Source organism: Triturus cristatus, chromosome 12 (genome assembly GCF_964204655.1).
Source record: "Triturus cristatus chromosome 12, aTriCri1.1, whole genome shotgun sequence".
NCBI classification, from domain to species: Eukaryota; Metazoa; Chordata; class Amphibia; order Caudata; family Salamandridae; genus Triturus; species Triturus cristatus.
This window is the reverse complement of record NC_140595.1, coordinates 302,855,045-302,878,417: the sequence shown is the minus strand read 5'-3', so window position 1 is coordinate 302,878,417 and position 23,373 is coordinate 302,855,045. Positions and strand designations below refer to the sequence as shown.

General features: G+C 46.3%; 1 protein-coding gene and 1 long non-coding RNA gene across 4 annotated transcripts in view; one reads left to right on the top strand and one right to left on the bottom strand.

Moving 5' to 3' along the window:
* The window catches only part of LOC146775930 (receptor-interacting serine/threonine-protein kinase 2-like), a 765,942-nt gene that overhangs the window by 58,790 nt on the left and 683,779 nt on the right, over positions 1 to 23,373 (bottom strand). For 2 of the 3 annotated variants that reach the window (XR_014972009.1, XR_014972010.1), the window contains exon 13: positions 20,252 to 20,403. The exons of the other annotated variant lie outside the window; for it this stretch is intronic. The gene's annotated coding sequence lies outside the window, so the exon portion shown is untranslated. The remainder of the gene's footprint in view (positions 1 to 20,251; positions 20,404 to 23,373) is intronic. 3 annotated transcript variants of the gene reach the window in all.
* The window catches only part of LOC146775931 (uncharacterized), a 70,857-nt gene continuing 50,985 nt past the window's right edge, over positions 3,502 to 23,373 (top strand). Inside the window, exon 1 of the long non-coding RNA XR_014972011.1 lies at positions 3,502 to 3,549. This is a non-coding gene — a long non-coding RNA (uncharacterized LOC146775931). The remainder of the gene's footprint in view (positions 3,550 to 23,373) is intronic.

The window sequence follows — 23,373 nt, the reverse complement described above, 5'->3', positions numbered from 1 at the left end:
AGGAAACAAATGTTTTATGGATGCGAAATTGCGCTTTATATAGCTTATAACTGTTTATGTATTAGTAATTTTACTATTACTAGGTAGATGCATGTCACTTTATCGTGTCAAGGGTCTCCTTCACTTATATGGTGATAACTATTGACAAAATCCGTTTTAATGACTCAATATTACAATGTTTAGGCCTACTACAACTTATGCATAAGCACCTTGTTATTGCGAGGTAGAATCATTAATCATGAATTACTAATTTCGTTGGAAACTAATGCTTCTCGAGCATTTTTACTTATGCTATAATGATATATAATTGATTTTATCTATTTTTAAACATGTATATATATGGATGTATTTTTTATCTATGTCTCACCGTTCAGTGCAAGTGTTAGGGCTGGTATAGGAATAACTATCTGTCCTTGGTTTTGTTGGATTATGCGTCATGATATTTTTATTGTATATTACTTTGTTCAGCTTATATGGTTGTATTTATACAAACCGAATTAAAGCTTATTTGACTTGACTTGACTGAATAATTAAGTGATACTATTAAAAAATGTGCCAGATTCAACTGAATAGTTTGTGTTTTGTTGCCACATATTATAGTTAATATTGCTGCATAATTTAGGCTTTCACTGCTGCCTATTTCCCGTGGGCCTGTATGTACCACAGAGAGATTGTCACATAGTTCACGTTAGAAAACCCTCTCACTTTGCAGTCAAAGGAAGAAAAAACAAAAATCTCCAGCATAAAAGAATGAGCATCAATTTGTCAGAAGACAGTGACATTTATTTAACCTGTCTTGGAACAGACAGCAAATGTAACAAGAAAATAAATAAATGTAACTGCATTTTATTGCTCATTCACCTCTATACTGTGCCAGGTGCGTCAGTCGTTTGAAGAGCCAAAGATTCTTGTGGGTTGGCCTGGCCCTCAAATACACCCCCCCCCCCCCCCAAATGGCTACGGCCCTGGATCACTGCCTTCTGACCTGCCTGCGCATTACTTGTATCTTTGTAGGCCACACTCGCATCCTAGACCCAGAGTTAGGTTAGTAAGCCATTGACAGCTCAAGCCAGATGCCTGGCTCATCTTGAGGTCCCCTTGAGCCCTTGATCCCAAAAAGAAATGATTCATGTGACATCAGTCTTCCCCCATGTTTAAAGCTCATGTGCCAAGAATTACCAACAAAGCAGTAACCTTTGATGTAAAACTGTCAAGAGAAAGAGATTCCAATCTAGTAGCTGAATTGCACAGTGGGAAAAAAACTGAAATTCTAGAATCAATCTCAGCTTCCATGCTTGAACAAATTGTGTGATCCTAGGCCAATATATTATTTCACTCTGCCTCCTTTTTCTTCATTATCACTTCTAGAGTACTTTCAAATTCTTGTGCTTAGGAAGTGTGCTGTACAAAAATCTTGTATTTAATTGAAACAACTATAATGTTGCTCCATTTAGAATAAGAACCTAGGCCACATTTTGGTCACTCATGACGTGTGACTTAGCTCAGATTTAGCAAGTGGATCAATGGTAAGGATGGGGGGAGGCATGAATATTGCCAGGGTTGAACTGGGACAGAATATAGACCCGAGTACCAAAATAAAAGTAGCCCCCATTAGTGATTTAGAATGCTAAAAATGTGGTTCTTGTTTGAATATTTGGGAAATTTTTAAATTGTGGAAATAGACGCTGTATATGTGTTTTGCAAGGTATGGAAGAGTGAATGGTAAGCTTCCTTCAGGCAATGCTTGTTTTAATATCGGGGGAATCGACAGTAAAATCTGGTCAAGCAGGCCATAAACTGGCCCACAACCAGCCCAAAAAAACGGCCCACTCAGTAACCAGTCAGACCACCCCATCGGGCACTGCCTGAATGTCCTATAGCACAGTCCAAGCCTCAATTTTTCGAAATTCATGTTTTAAAAATATCACTTTGATAAATGTCCCACAATGCAGAGATATAATCTGAAGTACAAAGGTGAAACGCTTCATGTTAAAGAAATACACGGTTTTCAAATTTGAAGCAACTTTATTATATTTGTGCATGTTTGTTGCATGGTCTAGTTGGCATATCTTCTGTTGGCTGGCCCGATAGTGATTGTCAGGCCAAGACCCGAATAGGAAATAATACAAGGGGCGGGGGTCCCCTGAAACTACGCCCCTGACTGCCTGCTTGCTCTATAGGCTAGGCTGACCCTGAATATTTCTAAATTCATGTTTTGAAAGTATCACATTCATAAATGCCTCTCAATGCAGATATAATCTGAAGTACCAAGGTAAAACGCTTTTATGTGTTAAAGCAATACAATTTTGTTTAATTTTAAGTGACTTTATCATATTATATGTACATGAAGTTTGCCGCATGACTTACTTGGCACATATTTTCTTGGCTGATCTGGCTGTCATTGGCAGGCCACGACTAGACTGGGAAACTATTGGGGAGTGTTTCACCCCATACCCCCCCCCCCGTATTTATACAAGATATTAAGGCAACTTTCACCCCCTCCTGGTTTTTCATGGGCTGGTACCACCAGGTTCTGCTTGCTTAAAACTGTGTGCTTGTTATTACCCTATAGCGCCCTTTTAACACAGACAGGCAAAGATACTGTGTGCCTAGATTCACACAGATGTAAATCGGATGCAAACCGGCAGTACATCCATGGCAGGGATGTTAACACGCCTGGGTGTATTTGCGCTCGCTGATTATAGCTGGATTTACCTACCCCTCAGATGTCATGCATACCTCCGCTCTATAAATACGTTTGTTGTAAGCGTCGATCAGCCCGCCAAGAAGCCCTCTCGCAGCTGTGGAGGGAGGGTGTGAACTGTTTGCGTCTGAGGTGCCAGTGCTTGTTTACATGGTTGGAGGGGAGGGGGCTGCAGCGCGGAGGGTGTCCCGATTAATGAGGTTACATTTAACACTTTATTACACTTGAGAGACGCTAATAAATACCAATGTCGACGCCTGCATAGGTGCTCAAGCAGCCGCCCTGTGTGGCGTTTGCTTAACTGAGGTAATGGTCAGGAGACTTAATCAACTGACGTAAACAAGAGGGGAGGATCCCAAACAAGACAAGAGACAAACTACCGGATTGACCTGTAAACCCGGATCATCCTGTGACTAACGTCTGCAAAAACAAAAACAAATATCAGCAGTGGAATTAGAATGCGTCACGTGTTTGGACGTTTTGATTTATTTCAATGTGCGTGGTATGGCGCGTTGCAAGCTCCAGGGAGCCTTCGCGTAAAACAGGTTTCCGTCAGATGCCCACGACGTCAATCGATGTTTCTATATTCATTTAGGCTGTTATTATATTATTCCTGACGCTTACCGTCGCAAAGAAATACCCGAGATTGTGTGCCGTTTTCACGTCTGCAAAAAAACATACGTCACCGAGCCAGAATGGCCACTTTTTGGTTAACATTCTGGCGCAGTAAAGCAGGTGATCCCGTCGAAGCCGCCAGGCGGGACTCAGGCAAGGAATTAGAACATAATGCCAGAAGCATGGGAAGAGAGAGCTAGGCCCACTTACTGCACGAATATTCCAGTCAGGTGAGAATAAAATACATTAAAAATGGGAGCTAAGATTACATTTTAATATTTTAGTGGGACAGCCTATCAGCAGAATTGAGCCTCATGCGCGAACAATAGTTCCCGTCTAGTAAGATAAAAACAAGTGCGGTCAGCAATCTTTGACAGCGAGGTCCCTCATAGAGTGTTATATTTTTGGATGACTTTGGATAAATTGTGCATTATGCAAAATAATCTACCCTCCAGCATCCTTTAGATTGGAATGTATCCCTAGGCAACAATCCAGCAAGGACGTGTTTGTATGTGGGTGACTGATTCTGTGGCGACTGTCACATCCTGGTGGCTCGTTACTTCTGCACATAAAAGCCTACTGAGGCAGGGGCGTACCTTCCATTGGTGAACAGGTGCAGTGGCACCGGGGTCCAGAGGCCTGATGGGCTCCCTGAACCCTGCGTATTGATGTATTTTTGCAATCCAAAAAGCAGGTCCTCCCTTGCACTAGGGCCCTGCCACACTGGCTGCACCGCTGCTTGGAGGGACTATACCTGCCTTTTCTGTCTTCATATCCACAACACAGGCTGAGCACAGAGGCCACAGGCCATGCGTGGAAGCATGACATGGTGACCTCAGGAGCACAGCTGAGGAGTGGACGGTATTGTATCTGAAGATGTTATTTATCCTTCAGGATGAGCTCACAGGGGCTGTTTTAAAGCAGAGGGACGCTCACCTTATTCAGACATCCCCACAAGGCAGACAGCGCTTTCTTCAGTGGAACCGACGCTGCAGTCACTCCTCTGAAGACACTTACTTTTGCCGGGCGGCTGCCGTACTTAATGCAAAGATTTTTATTTTCTGAAAACAAAAAATGTCCATGAGATGCAGGGAGATCATACTGTGCCAAGCATCACCTGGGTATGGAAAGCGAGTGACAGTCACCTGGTCAGAAGTAGGGAAGTAAGGAGGGCGCAGCAGGGAGCTGCCTGCCTTAATGTCACGCGAACAGCAGCTCGTCCGTCCCACTCGGTCTCAATGGGGTCTGTTAAAGACTTTGGGGCATATTAACAAGGGCTTTATCTCCGCTTTTTTGGCTTTAAAAGCCAAAGAAGCGGAGATAAAAACATTCCCTATCAACAACAGGGTGCTAACATGCAAAATCGCATGTTAGCACCCTTTTTCACTACGCTTCCCTTTGCATTTCTAATGAGATGCAAAGTGGGCGTTCCAAAGCAAAATAATATTTCTCCTATTATCAAGCTTCACGCTAAACCTGTTAGAGATGAAAAAAAGCAGCGCTAACCACAGTTAACGCTGCTTTTTTACGTCTGCTAATTTTCAGACTTAGCCATGTAATCCAATGGGAGGTGGATTACATGGCTAAATCCACCATGGGCTATCAACAAGGATATCCCTATCCTTGTAGTTTTATCGCTGCATTACCAGCAATAACCTCCCAAAATGCCGCTATCGCTGGATTTTTTATTGCCTAGGCGGTTAGCGTTGTTAATAACGCGATAACCAGGCGATATTATCCAGCGATAGCGGACGTTAAAAAAAAATTAACGCTAAGTGCCCTTAGGGTTAATTTTCCCTGTTCCTTGTTAATATACCCCCATGTAATTAGCCCTTAATGTGGCTCAGCATAGTGCTCAACCCCCTGCCCCTCACACCTCCTGCCCTCACATCGCAACGACTCCCGCCCAAAGAACAAACTCCACACTTTCTTAGTGCCCAGGACGCTGTCCTGGGGTCGATTTAGGGCCGGCCCTGGTTCTGCTTCTAGTATTTCACGGTTTACTAGCAAAACCAGTTCTGGGGGGCAGGGCGGGGTGTCAGCAGACACTTCTGGCCAACACTTGCAAGCCAGACATTGGCTGCTTAGCAAAATAACTGAAGTAGAAAGAATTGTTTCTGGGAAAGCTAAGGAATGTATACTGCGCGCGGACATGGCTGACGCTTTGCCACAATCGCATGCCTCTCCCCGTCTGAGGCAGCAGCCAATCGACTGAAATACTCTCTAGTAAACATGTACTGCGTGTGCCAATAGTGTGTTTTCTCATATTGGCTATTATATACACTTACAAGCGCACGTAGTTTTTTAAAACAATATTAGGAATCCTTAAAGTCTAATTTGTAATGTTTACGTTTGAATAAATAAAATCGACACGCACAAACAACTCTATATTTTATTTAGAAAGTAAGCCGTATATTTTTGCTTTAAATTTGACCACATGGTGGCGCCAGTACATGTTTACATCCCTAACTCCGTTTTGCAGTTGCGTACATTTTTTAAAAACAATTTTATAAAGCGCCAACTCGACCCGAAGGTATTGGTGCGCTCCTCATGAGCACCGTTTACATGCCACAAGGACACGTCCATTTTGATTTGTAGGGGGAGATTACGTGATTTGCCCAGAATCACAGGATGTCGAGCTCACGCCGAGACTCGAATCTGGTTCCCCAGTGCCTACGTCCGCAGCTCTGGCCGTTAAGCCACATCCACGGTTAGCATCGATTTAGAACTGGGCAAAGTGCCAATGAATGGCTTTTTAGGTAACACAGGAGCAAAACCGTTTGGTGGTTAGGTATTTTTTTTAAAAACATTTTTACTCGCCTTAAAAGCTCCCGAAACGTACTGGAGAAAAGGCAGGCCTGGTTGCAGCTCTTGCTTGCTGTGTGCAGTAAAGAATTTAATTTTTACCAGGAAGGATCCGGAGCCTTGAGCGGCCCATTGAACGCTGATAATTTCTACATTTTACTACCCCATTAGCAGTTAAAGGGGTAATTTTCCGTGCTTGAACTATGGCCCGTGACATCCTTACGCTATGACACTAACAGAGAGCTTGAAAGGCTAGTGAATTCTCCAGCTGTGACCGGCGCCATCTTGAGCGCCTGCTGCTGGGGTTGCATCGCTATCCATCATCCCGTAGCTGTGGGCGGTCCTATACAGACGATCGATTCGCTCGGGGAGAGCACCCGAGCGCTTCTTGACTGGCACAAGTGAATTATTGACGTTTTTCACACGCAGCGAGAACATCAATCCACCGTTGGATTCACAGAAGAAACACAGGCACTCGCCTGCCAGCCCCCCTGCTCTTGTGTGACACGAGGCGCTTTTATTCATTTGACTGGCCAAGTGGCCCCAAGTCTAGACAAACAGGATTCTTTTTCACTTTGTTTGTCACTGCTTTTGTACAAATCGAAAATATAATTTTTATATTAATGATTTAGATAAAGCCCTTTTATCAACAGGGGTTGATTATCCGCGTGTAGGCACCACATGGTCTACCTGTAGTACTCTATGCGGACGATGCAGTCCTTATATCCAGGACTGCCAGGGGGTTACAAACCCTATTTGATGCCTTTTCCGCTTTTATTTCGGATCGAGATTTATCTGTCAACGACTTGAAATCCTTTGTCATGCAAGTGGGGATACGCCCCAAAAAAATCTTTCCAGTTCAGGGTAGGTTTGGCTAAGGTACCCCGCACAGGCGTCTTCTCATACCTGGGGGTCATATTGGATGCCCAGGTGAAATGGGGCCCACTCAAACAAAGAAAGAAGGGGGATCTGGTGCGAGTGAATGCGGCCATCTTGAACTTTGCTTCTAAGATGGGAAACAGACCTAATGCAGCACTGATGAAGATTTACCAAGTCAAGAGTGTAGCGACAGCTTCCTATGGAAGCGAAATACGGGGGCACGTCACTACAGACGTTCTCCAGGTAACGGAGAACAACTTCTTGAAGTGTCTTGTGGGTGTTCCTCGTGGCTTATCCAATATGGTTGTACAGCGATATTCTGGCACTCCGTCCCCTAACTTTCTGGATAAAAACTTGGTTGAGCAAGGAATTAACATTGAGCCAGACGATTTTAAAAGAGTGTATGTCCCTTGATCACGCGCTTAGTATACCATGGCTTAAGTATATCAAGAGTATACCTTGAAAGGTTGGGACGAGGTGAACTGTACACCAAGTAAACCACACTAGCCGGGGGAGGGAACTAGAGGCACAGGGCGCTAGGAGCTAGCCAGCCTCCAACACATAATGTTAAACACAAATGGGACTGCTCCTAGTAAGGTGACCTACAGGTGCTTAGAAGTGAGTAGTCAATGTGGACATCTCACAAAAAGTGAAGGACTGGCCTCACACACAACCTGGTGTCATACTTCATCATTGGTCGTCCTCGCCCTCTAAAAACTTGGTTTGATAGAGGGCGGGCATACACCTGATGTTGATGAATGCCGCGTACCCTGAGGGGACACAAGGCAGAAACATGTTGACCATACGTATCGTGGTGAGGGGATAATTAATTCCCCAGGTCACTGTGCACTTTTAATTCCATACAGTTGCATAGTTTATTAAAATTAGTTTTTTTAACAACTGTAATGGTTTTTAAATCAATCACTTTCACCACTCACAGGCCCCCACTTAGTTTAGAAGTGCATCCCCGTCGTCAGGTGTATGCCCGCCCTCTATCAAACCAAGTTTTTAGAGGACGGCCAATGATGAAGCATGACACCAGGTGGGGTGTGAGGCCAGTCCTTCACTTTTTGTGAGATGTCCACATTGACTACTCACTTCTAAGCACCTGTAGGTCACCTTACTAGAAGCAGCCCCATTTGTGTTTAACGAACTGTACAACAACCCTGAAGAAATAGCCAAACAGGATGTGGGGATAATAAGGGAAAACAAACACACCCTTTTCTTGTAGTTATCAACCTTTTAGCATACATGCAATTTCTTGGCGTCATTACCACCACCAGTACGTCTGTGTCCATTAATGTGAATCATTATGATTAAGACACTTACACAAACCCCACTACTCCAATGAAAGATAATATTTCATTTTTATTTACATTTGAAGATTTTATTTCTTTCGAGATCAAGTGCACTCACATGGTATGACAATAAAATAGATTGTAGGTCCCCAGATTAACCATAATTTAATACACTTCTGTCACTATTAAAATGATTTATTGCATGATGATTGTATATTATGTGAGACCCCCATTGACAATAACAACATTATAGCCTAGTGATTGGTCATTAAAGCCCCCCCAAGTTATAGCCCCAAGTTGTAGGCGAAGGCATGCTATGTTAACTGTTTCTTGCACATACACCCCAAGGTCTCTTGGCACTATAAAATGAAAAGGCAACAAGTGAGACTTTGCTATGGGAGACTTTTTTATTAATGGTATAGCGCGAGGGAGGAGGACACTAATACCATTAGAACATGGTCCCAAATGAGAATAAACTGTTTTAAAAGAAACGTTGGAATGTTGGAGCAGAAGGCAGATGTAGCCATCATAGGCCACACCCGAGTGTTAACCCATTGTTAACTGCCCTCTCTCAGAGCGGTTAGTGCAAGACTAATGGCCAGAGCTGCTGACTTTGGAGCTGGGGAACCGGGTTCGAGCCTCGGTGTCGGCTCAACATCCTGTGATTCTGGACAAATCATTTAATCTCTCCGTGCCTACCAAAAAATGATTGTGTCCTTGTGTACGGTAACTGGTGGTCATGTAAAGCGCTCCAAAACCTTTGGGTCGAGTTTGCGCTATATAAATCTGCAACAAAAAAAGACCCAGCCAGATGGAGCACTTAGTGCAGAAGGTGCCATCTTGGAGTCTGAGCGTGATTATATGACTCGAGACTCCTGCAGTGACAGCAGTCGACCAGGGATGCTGCACACAGACTGCTCATGGCAGTGAAGCAGTCGGCTGCCCCCCGAGTGGCAAATGACAGCCGGTGACGCAATGAGTGTACTATCTGGCTGCTGGCAACCAACATGGGGTTGTTGAAAGGCTGAAGGCAGGATTCCTGCTTCTGCTGGATCCAGAGGGGAAAGGAAATCTAGCACTTCATTTGGAAAATTGTTATGAGTCTAAATAATTCTTGAGTGAAAACCGTTTATTAGTGCAGGGGGTTATGCCCAGGATTGGGTGTCCTTTTCGCATACCAGTGATGGGTAAGGGGTTTCCTACAGGTTCCCTGACGGAGCAGAAGGAAATCAGAAAGTTCTTACAGTGTCCGATGATCTGTACTTGTTGTAGGCAGCGGCATTAAGAGAGAGATGCCAGGTTTCGCAGCCGGAGGGTTGCAGTACCAATTATCTAACCACAGTCCCAGGAAGGTCTCGCTCTCCCCGGTTGGCATTGGCGATTCTGGATCAGAAACAAGAGGCAGGGCAATAATTATATGGGCAGTAACTGCCCCTGGAGTTCCATGAGAGACCCTCTGTCTCCCCCTCGGGCGTCCCTAATTGACAATGGTGATGCCCACTAAGGACCAAAAACTATGCTCACCAATCAGGACCTTAGCTCCTGACCAAGGGAAACACATACAAAATAACTTTCCTGAAAATTAAAACAATTTAGTTAAGAAAAGAAAACACTTTTATTCCAACATTACGACAACACATCAGTCAAGTAGACTCAATTACATTACTCCTCCTGAAAATAGAAAAACATACTGATCACACAATATATCTGCCTTAGGGGATGGTGGGTGGGGAAAAAGAATCATTGAGGCCTCCGACTGAGGCCTTGACCCGTCTTGTGATCTGCAGGCTGGGGAGTGGTGAAAAGAGAGACCATCCGGCTCTGCTCCCCAGCCATATAACGTGCTGCGTCGGGCAAGCCGGTTTTGACCGGCTTGCCTGACGTCGGCGAGAAGCATGAACTGGAAGCACTTGTAATTGCTTCCGGTCCATGCATGCACAGCCAATCACGTGCGGGGCTCGGGGGAGGTCAGGGCGCCACGTCACTCTTGGGCGCGGCGCGCCCCACCTCCCCCGGGTGCGGGGGCCCGGCGCGACTGCCATACTGGCAGCATGCCCGACTCCGTGCCCGCCTTACAATATGGTCTGGCACTGCCTAAATCTCCCTCCCCTTATCCAACCAAAGATCCTTGGGGTGGGGACCCTCCCGGCTCCCGTGGGGCTCACCGCCCCCCTTTCCACCCCAAGGCAAACAATGCAAACACCATAACTGTTTGGATTAGGGGTCGTAACAACCCGGCCGTGTTTTATTACATAAAATAATCAAACATTGAAATTATTATTATTTACATTATGTACAATACGCAGAAAGTCCAATACATTGATAGGTACAAGATGTTAATTGGCTAATCTTAACATGCTTCTAGTACGTAGCCACTCTTATCGTAAGCTAAGCGATGAAGATATTCTCTTTCTGCGTATCCCTGTTAAAGTCTACGGCAAGGTCAATGACTGGCGGCCCCAGATCCCGATCAAGCTAGGTCCCAACCTCCTACCGAAGTGACCTTGCGCAGGGGGCCCAGCTTACCGGATGGATACCTCCCCGGGCCCCCCCTACGCCCTCAACGTTAACTCCATGAAAGGGGTGCTGCAGTCATGCATCCTTGCGCCCTGGAGCGCATGTGTGTGCGGGGATTGGCCAACCAGCCTACTGGAAGCAAGACTTTCCTTCCCCCAGCACCCCTCCAGTCTACCGGCCGTAACTGGCCCTGGAGTTCCATGAGAGACCCTCTGTCTCCCCCTCAGGCGTCCCCATTTGACAATGTTGATGCCCGCTAAGGACCTAAAACTATGCTCACCAATCATGACCTCACAGTCACAGGCCAGTATAGTTGCCAGACTATCTGGCCTCCCCCTCTGCCTAGTAGAAGGTTATGCCTTGCGCCCTCTAACCGCGCCAGTATATTCTCCATGAATACCTGATTACCTCGACTTGAGAGATAAACACCATCCTGCAGAAAGAACTGCTCCCCTCGGATGCACCAGTGTCTTATTGATCTAAGCTTCGGGGTCCTGAATAACTTCTCCATCTTGTTGTTAATCCTCTTAACCGAAGGATTCAAGGCCCACACAGACTCACCCCCTCTCCACTCGAGTCTAGGAATCATGTGTGACCACACTATCATTGCCTCGGGGCATCTCTTTGCCAACCACCCTACTTCAGTAAGCAGGGTCTCTATTACGCCCCTCCGCCCCAGGTTGTTACCCCCTAAATGCAATATACAAACCGCAGGGGGCCCTGATTTTTGACCAGCGCGCGTCACCAGGTCCCTGAATTGACTAAAATGCAGACCAACCTACCCGTAAAAAGAGATTTTTGCACCTGCCTGCCGTGCCCTGACCTCATAGGTACCTGTAAAAAAGAACTTTTGCAACCTCCTTACATAAGAATGGCCGATTATCCACACAACCTGTTCTGCCTATTCCCAGGCGTGAACCTGGTCTGTAACGTGCGCTGTGCGTCGATGAATTATTGACTGTTGTCCTCCTGCCTGACAGGATGTCACAGCCTTTGGTGGATGGTGGACTGATGCAGGCTTCCCCCTGCGTGACAGGATGAAAGAAAACCAACCGTCAATGCATTATCTTTGACACCCCTAGAGCATGTGTAGGCGCACATAGCATTTATAACAATTCGAGGACCACCTACCAATCCTTTGCACCTCACTCCCAGTAAATCCCCTGGCCACCGCTTCGGTGGCGGCCCCTATCCTAAAGGAGTGGGTCCCAAAACGGCCTGGATCTAAACCGGCTTTCTGCATGACTAGGCCCATGACCCCCTTAAACTGGAAAATAGTGAGCGGGGTCCCGTCTGCGTGCACAAGTAATGGCCACCCGCGCCCCTAGGACGTTATGCCAGGAATGTCTCCAACCTGGCGATGGGGAAGCAAGTGTTTCCTTTAGCCCTACGCAAGACTACCCTCTTCACCTCTGCCTTCCTGATCAGTTTTGGACCTGGGTATTGATATCAATAAAGGAGTCCCCCTGAATCTGCACGCGCCCCAACTGAAGCCCCCCCTGCCAATTCATTTTATTTTTTGCTACCAACTCCCCTATCCTGAAAGCGCCATAGAACGCTAAACAAAAAGGAGCTTGAAACAAAAGTGCTTCCCCAGCTGAAGTACACACTTGGTGCACAGCATCCATCAATATGGCAGATGTCTGTATTTCTATGGGTCTTTTTACGTCCGGCTGCCCCCCCTGTAGGCGTTGCCACGCTCTCAAAGCTTTCCGCACTATAAAAGTGCCAGTGGGATACCCCTTTTCCCTAGCTTTCGCGAAAAAGGAAATGGCTGCAATTCGTCGCCTTGCTGATGCCACTGAGCGCCCCTCGTCTCTCATAGTTCTCAAATAGGAAACGGCAGACCCAGTGTCGTTCCATTTTTTCTCCCAACTGTCCCCCAAGAAATAGTAGTAAGCCCCAAACGCCCCTTCGTATGCCCTCCTGGTCCTGGGTGCTGAGCTAGCTGCCACGAGGTCTGATAACTGGGGGCACCAAGATGCCAAGCTGTTCTGGGAAAGGCGTTGGTTTCTCTGCCGCCTCTGGGTGATGAGACCTGAATACCGGCATCTTAAAGCGAGAGAGCGCATCAGCTGCATGGTTTAATACTCCTGGCACATGTTTGGCTCTAAACAACAGATTCATTCTCATGCACAGCAGTGTTATCTCCTTTGGTAGGCGCAAGTTCATCTTACACTTTGCATTTTGATTATTGATACATTCCACGACAGCCATGTTATCGGACCAGAATACCACAGATTGGTTCCTCAGTTGTTCTGGCCAGACGGACAATGCCACCAAGATGGGGAACAGGTCAAACATGCTTATGTTACCTGTAAGCCCTGTGTCCTCCCACCACGCTGGCCAGCATTGGGAAACTCATGCTGGACCTAGAATAGCGCCAAAATCCTCGCTACCTGCTGCGTCAGTCATCAACCCTATCTCTGGGCTGGACCTGGGGGGACTGGGCCACACAACCCTACCATTAAAGTCACGCAGGAATGCCTTCCAGATTTGCATGTCCTGCCTGACCTCACTGGACAGTCTGGTGTGATGGTGCTTCTCCCTGAGTCCTGACATAGCCTGTGCGATGGTGTGCGAAAAAGGCTGTGCCATTGGAATTATTCTCAGAGCAAAATTCAATTGCCCCACGACCTGCTGTAAACGATGTAGTGTAACCTTCTCCTTTGTAAAGCAATGCTGCAAGGCAGCCCCAAAATCTGTGATTTTTTCCAGAGGTAGCCGTGACACTTCCTGTACTGAATCCAACTCTATCCACAGGAATTCAATCTCAGTGCTTGGCCCCGCAGTCTTGCCCTGTGCCAAAGGCACGACGATGTCTCGCATGAGTGTGCAGAACTGCTGCAATGCCCACCTGCAATCTTGAGATTCTGGTGCCCCCAAGAATAGGAAGTCATCTAGGTAGTGTAATACCCACTGGTGCCCCGTCACTCGCCTGAAAACCCATTCCAAAAAAGATCATAATTTCTCAAAAGAGGTGCAAGATACCGAACATCCCATAGGCATACATTTGTCCACATAATACTTCTCCTGGAATTGGAAACCCAACAGGTTAAAATCGAGTGCGTGCACTGGCAGCAGGCGGAAAGCTGACTCAATATCTGATTTGGCAAAACAATGCGCCCCGCCCCAACCCCCTGAGCAACTCAACTGCTTGATCAAAGGAAGGGTACTTGACACTGCATAGGTCATCGTCAATGGTATCGTTCAGTGACACGCCTCTGGGGGCCGAGAGATTATGAATCAGTCGGAATTCCCCTTGCTCTTTTTTGGAAACCACTACCAATGGAGAGCAGAACAAATCTTGCATTGGGAGGTCCTCAAATGGCCCAGCTACTCTGCCCAACCAAACTTCCTTCTCAATTTTTGCTGCCGCCACCCCTTCATTAGCCCTGACCGATAGCTGATTCTGGCACTGCGACACCTCCACGTAACCAGATGCGGGGATCCTGGAGCCGTCCCTGAAACCTTCCAGTAAAATTCTAGCAGACTTGGGGCAATTGTAACTGTTCAACCATGGTATCAAAGCACTTGTTATAATGGGAGACCTGGCCTTACCGCGGGACACACTCTCAATCCTGCTTCTTGCCTCCCTTGTCCTTTGCTTTCTTAAAGCATTTGGACTCTGGGTGCGAGGAGTTGCCACAGAAAGAACATGCATGTTTGAATTTACGTGTGCCATTTGTTCTGGTACACGAGTGCCTGTTGAAATCCCAACACGCCCCCTTACTTTTTCCCCTGCCCCCAAGCTGCCTGGGGGGCCGGCACGAAAGGACTGCCCCTGAGATGTGTCTTGAGACTGACCCCAGGTGGTGTCCTGGGGACCACCTCTGAAATGTGTTAGGTATATGATCATGTCAATCTGATTCCAGCCCAGTGCCAGGTCAGATGCCTTAGCTCTTCTAAAATCCTTGTCATAATCTTTCCATCCAGTACCACCTTAAGTGTCATGCGCACAAGTAATTATATTCTGGTAGCAAGCCATCTCTGAGCAAAGATCTGGGAAACGCTCACGCAATATTGACGTAAAAACAGTAAAACCTTTGATCCAATTTACCAACGTCTCCTAGACCCTATACTTCAACAAAATATTAGCCCACTCTCTTGGGTGCGTCCATTCCTTATTCTTTTTGGCCTCCTCCCTTTCAGTCTCATTTAGGAGCAGGGAACACATATTCACTTAAGCGCCCTTCCAAATCTTTGCTTTAGTTTCTTGAGACACATGTTGCCCTAATTGCTCTCTAACGGAGCGAACTTCACCTAAACCCAAAGGTGGCAAGGTCTGCGGCATACCGGATGGCGCAGTCTCTGCCAGCTTTGTTGCTGCTGCATCTGATGGCATGGTTGCTGCGGGCGGGACTCTTCCACCCCCCATTGGCCCTGTACTCGCCCCCATCGCACCCCCCTCTGGTACAGCCAGCCCGTCTCCAGGCTTACCCCCATCCAACTTCACCACTATCTGTCTGGCCTTCTCCAATGCGTTCTCCTCGCTACCGGACACCCCCACTGCCGGGGACCAGTTACCCACTTTTTCTAGCCAAGGGAGTACTGCTGACAGACTAGATACCAAATCGGGCTGGACCGGAGTGCCCCCGGATGGGCCCTCCGTCATGGGGACCAGTGGGGCCTGTGGGGTGCCCCCGTTGCTCCCGGCTGCCCGTCAGTGGGGAGAGGCGCACCCGGTGTACTTGGTTGACCCCCCGCCGGACCTCCTGCCCCCGTTTGCAGGCTGATCTCCCCCCACCCATATTAGGCTGACCACCGGTGGCCTGTGGGACCGGTATGGGCTCCACCGACCGGGGCACTACCCCCTCAGGGGCTGTGGCCCCATCCGTCCCATCCCCTTCCCTAGGCGGAGGTGCCCCATCTTTCTTAGGTATAGTCATTTTAGGCACTGGGGGCAAAGCTGCCTTAGGGGCCACCCCAGCTCACCTGGGTCTACCTTCTGCCCACCCTTGGCCATCTATCTTATCCCTTAAAGCAGCTAAAGCCTGGCCCATATCATCAATGTTCTTCATCATGGAGTCCATTGCCCCCATTTTATGCACCATTGTCTCCATAAAACTATCCATGCGTGAACGCTGCTTGTTCCGCTTCACCTTAAAGGCCATTTTTATACACACCCCAATGCACTGAAGCACAATAAAACAGCAACCTAATAGCTGGAACCAGGGCCCCACAATACGCAGTGCACCAATATAGTAACCGGTTGATTAGGGCACAAAACACTCCCCCTAAGAATCAACTCCAACAATTGCACACACACCACAGCCCACTGTGCTCCAGTCTGGGACACTGCCCAGACCCTTACCTCGTAGAAGTAGCAGCCCCCTGGCCGGCCACAGCACCCACGCTTACAGAGCCATGCCCACCAGCTAGTCTAGTAGGTTGGGTGAGTATTCTCAAACCCGCGTGGCTCCCGGCAACGATGGAAATGCAGGCCTGCCAGTACTGCCCCAAGGCGAAAAATCCCTACGTCCTCAGCGCACACAATCTTGGAACCGAAGAGTGGCTGCTAGAACCTCAGTACCCGATAACCAAATCTGCCAGCCGATGCTCCCTGCGCAGTCCCTGCAGTGGGGAGACAATAAAGAAAATTGCGGGGAAACTACAGGAGCACTTCCAGTAATGCCCCGGTCACAGAGTGCTGCCCCTGCCTCCAGGAAAACACCAGCCGATCGCTGTACTGTTTCCCACCAATCGAAGAAAGAAATTGCGGGCAAAAAGAAGCGGAGCACTCCCCGCGCGCTCCGGTTGCTGAAGCGCTGCCCCCGCCGATGGGAGAATCCAGCCGATCGCTGCCACACTCTCCACACTTGACGATACCTGCAGTGGGGAAATAAAAAAGAAAAAAGAATCGTTGGGGCCTCCGACTGAGGCCCTGACCCATCTTGTGATCTGCAGGCTGGGGAGCGGCGAAAAGAGACCGTTCGCTCTGCTCCCCAGCCTTTTAATGTGCAGCGTCGGGCAAGTCGGTTCTGACCGGCTTGCAAGACATCGGCCGGACGCATGAACCGGAAGCAGTTGTAATTGCTTCCAGTCAATGCATGCACAGCCAATCACATGCGGGGTTCGGGGGAGGTCGGGGCGCAATGTCACTCTTGTGCGCGGTGCCCGGGGCAACCGACATACTGGCGGCTTGCCCGAGTCCCTGCCCGCCTTACAATGCTGTTATCTTTAGACACATGTTTCTGGGTTTAGCCCTTCATCAGTTGAGAGAAGAAGTAGTAGAGAACAGAGACAACTCATCTGGGCTTGCTGAAATGCTGCTCAAGTCTTCACAGGTCACAGTACCACTCCACAAGCACACAGGTGAATCCCAGGTGGGCTCTTAAGCTTTTTGGCTCAAGGGAGCCAATTAAACACAAGAGGGAAGGAAGAACACTGCCTCTCATTCCAGCACAGTTCACCCCATTGCATTCTGGTAAATGCAAGACGCTTCCTTCAATGTTGCAGAAGTTTTTCACCAAAGTTGGTGCAGGTAGTGCTGTTATCTCTAGACATGTGTTTCTGGTACTCAGTACCGGATAGTACCGGCTCATTTAAAGCACCGCAAAGACCTTGATATGCCCCCGGGAATGTTTTTGTACTCAATTAGGGCTATTCATAAATGACACTTCTTTTTTGCAAAGTTAGGAGGGATCCAATATTTGCAATTTTGAATCTTTATTAAATACCTGCATAGTTAGTTACCCTTTTCCAGTTACACACTTTTTTTAGTCATTGTGGCTTACTGTAAGTAGAATCCTACTAGAGGACCCTGATTTTGGGTTGTTCTGGACTCATGCACCTCTTGTGGGAGGCATGCTCCTGTAGTCACACATTCGTCAAGTTTGAGACTGCCGCCAAACATGTGTAAATGTCTGAACATTATTCTGCACATAGACTATGTCATCAGCTTCACATGCTGCACCTTATAAACTTAGCTTTCTCTTAGAAATTTCTGCAACACTTATATATTAATATTTTATCAGTCAAATTTCTAGGCACACAGTTTATAAATCGCATTTGTTTTCTTGTGGAGTACTTTAAATACACAATACTCCATCTTCTCTTCGTAGCATTAATCATACAAAATATGATTATGATGCACTCCTACAGTATCTCGGGGTGGAATCAAAATGACGCTGCTCCACATCAGAAAAAACACCCTTGCCGTGGATTCTTCCAATGCATATAGAGGATGGTTCCTCCTCTCTCATGGGCCAGCCTTCCCTGTTACCCATCAAACAAAGATTCAACTGTAGACATTCCACAGTGATATATTGTATAAGTTAGGCTAAAATTAGATTCAAGAGCATCTCACACACCCTGTGACCCTCTACTTACTCACTTCCTCTTGCCCTGCTTCCATCTATGTGTAGCTTTCACAGTCCCAGCACCTGATCAGAAAGAGGTTTCATGTTACATCCATGTAAGTGTTGTTGGTATAGTGACAGGAATCTGGAAGAGACGATGTGTGCCAGTCTAAGGCACCATTGGAGGTTATGGCATTGAATATGTAATAAGCTGAATATGGTTACAGTTTGATAATTCTGAATGAACAGTGATTGAAATTTGGAAAAAGTTAACAGTAAGGACAGTTATAAATCAAAGGAATAATGGCCTTAAATATGATTGACTTGCAATGAGATCTGACATTTTTATAATTGGTATCCAGGACTATCCTTTTCATCTGAGCCCTGATGAAGCGGTCAGCTCACTGTGAAACATGCGTTTGACTATGGCTGTACTTGTCTTTTAATAATTGAGTTTTTGGACCTGAATGAATTCAAATATTTTGAACTCTATGAATTAACTCTTTCATGTGGGATAGTTTAAGCTTTGTGTACACTGAAACTATTTTATTAATGTTAGATATATATTAGTGTGAAGAAGAACAAATACTTTTTAGATATTTTTTCAATAAAGAAAATTCAAGTGAAAAACTTATGTCATGAACTATTAGTAAGAAATTAAGATGAAAGAGAAGTTCTCCTTACTAGCTAATGAATTTAAATATGTACTTGATCTGTCAGATGGGTTTCTGCCAGATCAGTGCTGAATGTATCTTTAACCCATGTTATGAGTCAATTGATCAGAAAAAGAGGTTGCGTGCTACATCCATGTACGTTTTCTGTGTTATGATTATATTCTTGAGAGAAGAATAGCTACCAACATTTTAAGCAAGAACCTCAATAATTGGAGCTTCTAGAAAGGTTAAAGATAGGATATGCAGGTCTCATGTCCTTGGCGGCGCCTGTGGAGTCAATGCGCCAGATTCGTAAAGGAGTTTCACCCTTGTTTTGTTTCGGGCTGCAGTCCATATTGAGCTGAGCTGTCTGCTGCTCAACAATCTCTGAATGAAGCTAGTTTGTCTGGCTGGGCAGCTCATTCCGTGGATTTGTGAACCACTGACAAATGTCACTTCTGTGGCCAATGGTTTGCCATTAAACATCTCTTGTTCATGTTGTGTTCCCCATCTCTCTTAGGAAAGAGGCCAAGTAAAAAAACCTATGAAGAACACGGTCTAGTTTTTTAGGTCACCCATTGTCCATTTTCAGCTTGCTTGGAATTCCTTTTCCCTTCTAATTTACTTTCGGGCGGTGGGTTTTAAAGGGCTTGATCCTGTTGCAGCCATGTTGGCCCCAACCAACTGAGCTTTCTGCTTTGAACTTGGGCTGCAGACAAACTAGGCAAAAGAGATGCTGAATCATAGAGCATAAGCTCTGGAACAACGCTTTGGGCCATACCTTTCATCACAGAAGGAGCAAGGCGTTTTTGTGCATATCATACATTCTACTTGTTTATATTATTTTGTTTCAAAGAGCTATAGAGTCATCATCAAATTAGTTTTTGGATTTTACAAAAAATTGTTACAAGCCATCATACACTCATAGACAAATAGAAAAACTCAGATATTCACCACGAGTTGAACTAACATAAGGCAACACAATTCATGAAATTCATAAATGTTCTCTCAGGGGCAATTAAAGTAAGAAATATTTATAATGGACAAGTGCATACAAAGGTTGTCCGATAAATCTTGAAGAAATAATGGGAAAATCAATTGCTGAGATCAAGTTTGCAACAGCAAAAGGACTATCCATAGAGTAATACAGTTCAATGGGATCAGTTACACGTTCTGCAATACAATTTTTAAACAGAGGATACAGTCCTTCCTCGGGGTCCAATAAAGTGGGCAAACTAATAGAAAGCATACAGTTGTTTCCACTGGTATGTCTTTACACGTGCACACACAAGAGGAGGGGCTTTGATTACCCAGGCCCTCCAAGTGGGCGTGACTGATGCTGTTGTTGTCTATTGATTGGTCTCCTGCTGCAGAGAAGGAACCCTAGGTGTGTCTCTCTGTACCTCTTGCTGGAGATCTACAAGCAGTGATCCATGCAAGCTTATGTCAACCCAGACAGGGAACCTGGAGGAATCTTACCTTCAAGAAGAGGAAGGCCCTTAGGGATGGAAAGGCACCACCAGTGTTCTGATCTTCAGTTGCTTTCTTCATCATCTCCCCAGGCATGCACCTAGGTTCTTCTGTCACAATAAGGGCAAGCGGCATAGAGCTGCCTTCTGTGCTAGTGCTGCCTGCAAAGATTAAAGCCAGAACTGATATTGTGCTGCCACAGTAGATCCAGATATCAGATGTGAAGACCATAATCCATTGAAGACCTCTTCTGTTCTGACGCATTGCCAAAAAATGAAATGAAGGCTTTGCTGCATCAATGGGCAAGAAAAATAATACACCAAAAAACTTGGTAGTCAACATGATGTGTAAGACCGCAGTATACATACGAAATATACTGACCTCACCAGGAGACAAAAAGGGAAAAGATATATGCCTTGCAAGATTGGCACCAGATGCACAATAATGAGAGACAGTCAGACGCCAATAAATTATGTCTGAAAATTCACAAATTAAGAGAGCAGCACTAAAAGAAATAATGAGATCCATTGTAAATTAACAGCAAATTTCATCTGCAGTTGCCTCCTCTAAGCAATAGCCAAAGAAAGACTTTCAAATGGCACTGCAGGACATCCACACATTTGGTTAGCTAAAAGAACATGAAGGAAAAACAAAAACGTACATCTAGATAGTACTGTCAGCAGTGATGGCTGGCATGCCCCGAGGGTGGTTGTGCGGACGGGACATTAAACATTTAAAAAAATAATTAAAACCACTTACCTGTGAGCGTGACGTCCTCTTCAATAATCTTCTCTCCTCGAGGCAGGCAGGCTCCACACTCCCAAGCCAATCCTTATGCTACTCTCATCAGCATGAGAGCAGTTCCAGGATTGGTGGGAGCTACCTCTATCAGTGCCCAGAAGAACACTGGAGGCTTTTGCTTTGTCTAACCCAGCTGTTAGAAAGGTCTAGAGTGCGGATGTGTGGCTGCCTATCGCAAGACGGACGGTCAAAAACATATATGCGCACTTTAAACTGAAAGTAGCCTGCACTCTCTGCTGCTGCCAGTCAGCATCAGCCACGCCCTGATGCTCTGTTCAGGACGGGGTGTTGGAAAATGAAGGGGTAATGAATTAACTTTATTACCATTTTATTTTTCGCCTCTTGGGGCATTTCAGTGGAGCAACACCCCTCCGCTCAAACGGGGCAGCTGCCCCAAGATTAATAGTGTAATTCCCCAAACAGAACAAAGCCAACAATCCCAGTTTCCCGCCTGTTACAACCAAGGTACTGAATAATATTACATCATTTAGAAGATGGAGGATGGGAAGAGACACTGAAGACTCTGGTTCAGAATGGCACCAACAGCAGCATAGGATCATCTCATAATCACTGCCTTGACATCTATTGATTGTTGGGGACACACTGTGACGCGCCCTAGTCCTACCACGAACCACGCCTGGAGCCGAATGGAGTGTGGGAAAAGAGTAAGGCAGCATGCCAATCCAGCAGTATGCTGGTGGAAGTTGCCGCAGGAGCTGATGCACATGCCATGGAGGTGCTGCTGAGATGGATAAAATTCTGACCATCTATTCCACCTTTCCCTCAACTGAAAATCAGGTGATACCTCCGATCAGTACAGTAGATAACTGGTCAACTTTCCGCAGATTTGAGAAGGCAGCCTCTCTGACGGAACTTATGAAAATCAAGTCCGGCTCTCCCCTTGACCCGTGTCCGGCCAGAATCTTTAAACTTTTAGCACCTCTTCTGAATGACACCTTGAATGCTTTATGGAATTCCTCTTTAGAAACTGGTATTTTCCCATCTGATTGGAAAAAGGCATTGGTCCGCCCCATCCTGAAAAAAGAGGATGCAGACCCCTCGGAGCTGAAACATTTCAGGCCTATTTCCCTATTGCCAGCCCCCGCAAAAGTCCTGGAAAAGGAAGTCCAGAGACAATTCTCAGACTTCCTAGAATTGAACAATCACTTACATGACTCACAATCAGGATTTAGGGCCGGTTACAGTACGGAAACCGCCCTACTGGAAGTTTCTGAATCCATTCGTGAAACCCTTGATCAGGGTAGCTGTGCTATGCTGGTATTATTGGATTTATCGGCAGCGTTTGACACGGTCTCCCACAAAATCCTCCTAAACAGACTACTTGGAATAGGAGTGGCGGGGACCGTGTTGAATTTGTTTCAATCTTTCCTGGAAAGCAGGTCTCAACAGGTGGTTTTACACCCACATGTTTCTAACTCCAGATTCTTGGCGCAGGGGGTGCCACAGGGCTCGGCACTCAGTCCGACGCTCTTTAATGTTTATCTTGCGCCCCTTGCTGCAATCATTGAGAAATGGGGTGTGCGAGTTGTCTCCTATGCAGACGACACACAGCTAATCTTCTCTTTCAAGGAACATGATGACACAACTTTCATTAATTTTAAACAATGCCTACTAAACATCTCTACCTGGATGACCGAAAATTGTCTTAAATTAAACACTGATAAGACTGAGGTCTTATTTTTCAATCAACCTACCCCTCCACGGACGGAGTTGTGGTGGCCAGTAGAATTGAATCCACCCCCGATACCGGTACCGGTGGCAAGCAACTTAGGGGTCAGATTTGACTTCCAACTGTCTGGCAAGGCACAAATCACGCATATCTCCTCTTTGTGTTTTTGGAGATTGAAGACACTACGAAGATTTTTACGTTTCCTTCCTATGAACTGTAGGAAGGCAGTGGTACATGCCGTCATCATTTCCCAACTTGACTATGCTAACAGTTTGTACATTGGCCTCCCAGATTTCCTGATGAGAAGGCTGCAGCGTATCCAAAACGCCGCAGCCAGACTTTTGAGGAATGTGCCTCTACGGTATCACATTTGCTGCCAGTAGCGAAAAGAGTGCAGTTTAAAGCCATCGTGTTGGCTCATAAAGCCTCTAGAGGGGTAGGTCCTCGGTATCTGAAACAGAGACTGCAGAAATATCTTCCACCAAGAACGCTTAGATCCAGCAAACAAAATCTTTTGATTATCCCTAGGTTCAGAAAGTCGAGGACAGGTGGACGTGCGTTTTCCGTGAAAACGGCCATGTTATGGAACAATCTACCTAATGATCTCAGACTCATTGACAAGGAACTCCCGTTCAGAAAG